General features: G+C 42.4%; 1 long non-coding RNA gene across 1 annotated transcript; it reads left to right on the plus strand.

Moving 5' to 3' along the window:
* The first annotated feature begins 1,369 nt into the window (after positions 1-1,369).
* LOC118940343 lies at positions 1,370-3,287 on the plus strand. The gene is made up of 2 exons (XR_005036860.1): positions 1,370-2,280; positions 2,377-3,287. It is a non-coding gene; the product is annotated as an uncharacterized LOC118940343 (long non-coding RNA).
* Positions 3,288-5,104: the final 1,817 nt, after the last annotated feature.

Genomic DNA, 5,104 nt, shown 5'->3' on the forward strand with positions numbered 1-5,104 from the left:
TGTCGCTCACCAAAGGGAGCTTAATGAAGCTGAGACTTGTAAATGTGTCGTTCACCAAAGGGAGCTTAATGAAGCTGAGACTTGTAAATGTGTCGTTCACCAAAAGGAGCTTAATGAAGCTGAGACTTGTAAACGTGTCGTTCACCAAAAGGAGCTTAATGAAGCTGAGACTTGTAAACGTGTCGTTCACCAAAAGGAGCTTAATGAAGCTGAGACTTGTAAACGTGTGCTTTAAACAATGTACATTTGTTGATTGCTAGGCATACAAATCAGATGATTTATTGGTACATTTGAAATTAGGTGTAGTTGTGTCTGCAACCGGACTAGATTGTGAACGACTCTTGGTGGAATGCATTGCTTGACTGCCGTGAGGGTCAGCACAATATCATTTGCGAACTGCTGCCCCCCAAACGATTCTCGAGATTGAGTTTGTTGAGCAGAGACTGTGTGTGTTTTTGGTTCGTCAAAGCAGTGTCCATCATGACATTCAATAATCAATGAATTGCAGTCATTGTTGCACCATGCGATCATTTATCAGTTCTGATGTCTTTGTATTCTCTACGCTGCCTGAAGCATGATCTGTTGAGCCTGAGCTCATATATGACAGACAGGTGTGGTGAGATCATATATGACAGACAGGTGTGGTGAGATCATATATAACAGACAGCTGTGGTGAGATCATATATGACAGACAGGTGTGGTGAGATCATATATGACAGACAGCTGTGGTGAGCTCATATATGACAGACAGGTGTGGTGAGATCATTTATGATAGACAGCTGTTGTGAGATCATATATGACAGACAGGTGTACTGTCATCTCCATGAACTTGAGTGGACAATGTGTTGACTTGGTCAGTCCTCTGGCATAGGGGCTGGACACATCAATATTCCCTCTTGTACCCTGCTCTGATGCTCGCTTGCTCAGCAGCATTAGATAATGCAGTATAGTGGTTGCTCTGGTTTCTACAGTAACACAGGTGTTAAAGGAGATGTGAGTGAAATAACATATTATTCTTCTCCCCTCAACCCTTCACCCCTCCTCCCCATCTTCTCTCCTTCTCCTCTACCCATGTACTCCTCTGTTTCTATCACTCCTCCTCCCCATCCTCTCTCCTTCTCCTCTACCCATGTACTCCTCTGTTTCTATCACTCCTCCTCCCATCCTCTCTCCTTCTCCTCTACCCATGTACTCCTCTGTTTCTATCACCCCTCCTCCCCATCTTCTCTCCTTCTCCTCTACCCATGTACTCCTCTGTTTCTATCACTCCTCCTCCCATCCTCTCTCCTTCTCCTCTACCCATGTACTCCTCTGTTTCTATCACTCCTCCTCCCATCCTCTCTCCTTCTCCTCTACCCATGTACTCCTCTGTTTCTATCACTCCTCCCATCCTCTCTCCTTCTCCTCTACCCATGTACTCCTCTGTTTCTATCACTCCTCCTCCCATCCTCTCTCCTCCTCTACCCATGTACTCCTCTGTTTCTATCACTCCTCCTCCCATCCTCTCTCCTTCTCCTCTACCCATGTACTCCTCCATTTCTATCACCCCTCCTCTTTCCATTCTCTTAATGATCTTCCTGAATCCATCTGAATGTGTTTTTCTAAGATACGTCAATGGCACATCCACAATTGGATAACTATTTATTTTTGTATGGAAGAGGAATCAGAGGAACGAGTCTATAGAGGGAGAGAGAGACAGAGAGAAAGATTCTGGCCCAGTCATGTTGGATTGCAAAATCGAATCAAGCCGCTCAGAAGCAATTTCAATGAATCTGTGTGTGCATTGGAGCCACATGCTTTGTCTTGTAGCCAATCCTACTTGGCTTATCAGACACAATTTGTGGTGGATGCACCCTGTCCACACACACACTCCACTGTTACGGCCTGGCAGCCAAGATGGCACTTCATCCAACACTACTAAATGTTATTCACTTTTATTGTGATTGACATTTCAGCTGTCCAGGTTGTTGAAGTAGAGTTTTCTATAAGGACTGTACCACATTATTCCATTTCCATCTTATTGTCACCATTATCATTACTTACACTCTGAAGGACTGTACCACGTCATATTATCTGTATATCATGTCAATCGACAATTGTCGAGAGAGAGAGAGAGAGAGAGAGAGAGAGAGAGAGAGAGAGAGAGAGAGAGAGAGAGAGAGCGAGAGAGAGAGATGTGTATACACATTAACATACACAATATAACCACTCTCCATGTTCTGTACTGTATGTATTCCTGGTCCAGTGCTGCTATGTTTAGGGAATGATGACATATTGAAGGTTTATTTGCATAAAGATCTACTGTATAAGGCTAGGTACACGATCCATGTGTCTGGTCCAGTGCTGCTATGTTTAGGGAATGATGACATATTGAAGGGTTTATTTGCATAAAGATCTACTGTAGAAAGCTAGGTACACGATCCATGTGTCTGGTCCTGACTGTGCTGCTTTGGGAGATACGGGAGAAAGGTGTATTATTTAAAACGGTGTATTAGTGTAAGGAGGATCTATAGGTTGTGTATTAAGGCTTATTGAAAGGGCTCCATAATGACTTCATATGCATAACACCTTTTTCAACCAATCACCTCTATCTAACAACATCAACAAACCTCATGATCAACCTCAGGCATTATTACTATGTGTGGTATGAGGTATTTGTGCTCGCTGTTCAAATCTGTTTCTATTTTCTCTTCTTGTTTGTCTTCCCACTTCCTCAATCAATCAATCAAATGTATTTATAAAGCCCTTTTTACATCAGCAGATGTCACAAAGTACTATACAGAAACCCAGCCTAAAACCCCAAACAGCAAGCAATGCAGATGTAGAAGCACGGTGGCTAGGAAAAACTCCCTAGAAAGGCACAACGCATTTTGAGCCCTAAATGTTGACTCCTCCCCCAGTTAAACAGTGACACAGCCTACTGTATCTGATTTAATATCACTTTGTACAATTGAACAGTAAAAGCAACCTCCGTATTTTTCATCGCTTCCTTTCCGTTCACCAAACTGAAACTGTGCAGTAATGAAGAAATATAAAGATGGAATGACGAACCTGTGTAAAATGTATTGTAAATATCAAGCCAGATGGCAATATAAACCATGGTAATCTCCCACGGGAATAGAACAGAAGAGATGTTAGAAAGAAGAGAAAGGAAACTCTAGAATGTTAAACCCACGTTGTCCTTCACCAACCCTTCCCTGGTAGCTTTGCTGCAGTACCTGACTCCGTTGTAAAATGTATTGTATGAAAATAAAAAACACATTGAAATTGTTTATGAGAAAAGACTGTCTCAAGTTTCAATGGGTGTTTATTGGCAGTGTATTTGTCATGTGTATTGTGTGTTGCATGCGTACACAGATCACACATTCATTCAAAGCACAGGCACAAATGTCTAAACATATGTTAAGGAAGGTGTTTCCATGAGTAATTGGACGTCGGCCTTCAAAAGCAGCAACAGCAGATCCCAGTCAAGACCTAAAGAGACCCAAAGACACGGAAAACACAAGAATCATCCACTGACTGCTATACCATCTGTTACAGTAAGATAACTCAATGAGTCAGGTTCTATTTATACAGTATACTGTATATTCTAATAGGGAATGAAAACGTTTGACTTCTAATTTTCATTTTAAACAAAAGATGAACTGAAGGGATGGTGATGGTGATCGTGGGGTGTGGAAGGAATCTATATAGCCTTGCCACATATGTTCAATAATGATAAACTGGGTGGGTTGATCCCTGAATGCTGATTGACTGACAGCCGCGGTAAATCAGACTGTATACCACGGGTATGATAAAACATGTATTTTTACTGCTCTAGTTCTGTTGGTAACCAGTTTATAATAGCAATAAGACACCTTGGGGATTTGTGGTCTATGGCCAATATACCACAGCCCCTCAGGCCTTGTTGCTTAATTCTGACATTCTTAGAGCGTTACGTGGGGATGGTGTTGCTCCTGATGTACTGTGGCTTGTGAAATTATTCACCCTCATGGCATTTTTCCTATTTTGTTGCCATACAACCTGAAATAAAAATGTATTTGGGGGGGGGGGGGGGGGTTGTATCATTTGATTTACACAAAATTCCCACCACTTTGAAGATGCAAAATATTTTTTATTGTGAAACAAACAAGAAAACTTGAGCGTGCATAACTATTCACCCCCCCCCCCCCCCCCCCCCAAAGTCAATACTTTGTAGAGCCACCATTTGCAGCAATTACAGCTGCAAGTCTCTTGGGGTATGTCTCTATAAGCATGGCACATCTAGCCACTGGGATTTTTGCCAATTCTTCAAGGCAAAACTGCTCCAAAATGGTGGTGTTCTTGGGGTGATGATAGATGTTCAGTTTGCGCCAGACATAGCATTTACCTTGATGGCCAAAAAGCTCAATTTTAGTCTCATCTGACCAGAGTACCTTCTTCCATATGTTTGGGGAGTCTCCCACATGCCTTTTGGCGAACACCAAACGTGTTTGCTTATTTTTTTCGTTAAGCAATGGCTTTTTTCTGGCCCCACTCCCGTAAAGCGCCGCCCTGTAAAGTGGTCCTATGGACAGATACTCCAATCTCCACTGTGGAGCTTTGCAGCTCCTTCAGGGTTATCTTTGGTCTCTTTGTTGCCTCTCTGATTAATGTCCTCCTTGTCTGGTCCGTGAGTTTTGGCGGGCGGCCCTCTCTTGGCCTGTTTGTTGTGGTGCCATATTCTTTCCATGATAAAATGTTTTATTTAATGGTGCTCCGTGGGATGTTCAACGTTTCTGATATTTTTTTATAACCCAACCCTGATCTGTACTTCTCCACAACTTTGTCCCTGACCTGTTTGGAGAGCTCCTTGGTCTTCATTGTGCCACTTGTTTAGTGGTGCTGCAGACTCTGGGGCCTTTCAGAACAGGTGAATACATTCTGAGATCATGTGACACTTAGATTGCACACAGGTGGACTTTATTTAACTCATTATGTGACTTCTGGCAGTAATTGGTTGCACCAGATCTTATTTAGGGGCTTCATAGTAAAGGGGGTGAATACATATGCACGCACCACTTTTCTGTTTTTATTTGGACTATTTTGTCTACGTCCATTCAGTGAAATCCAAATAAAAATCCAC

This window comes from Oncorhynchus mykiss, chromosome 17 (genome assembly GCF_013265735.2).
Source record: "Oncorhynchus mykiss isolate Arlee chromosome 17, USDA_OmykA_1.1, whole genome shotgun sequence".
Lineage (NCBI taxonomy): Eukaryota > Metazoa > Chordata > Actinopteri > Salmoniformes > Salmonidae > Oncorhynchus > Oncorhynchus mykiss.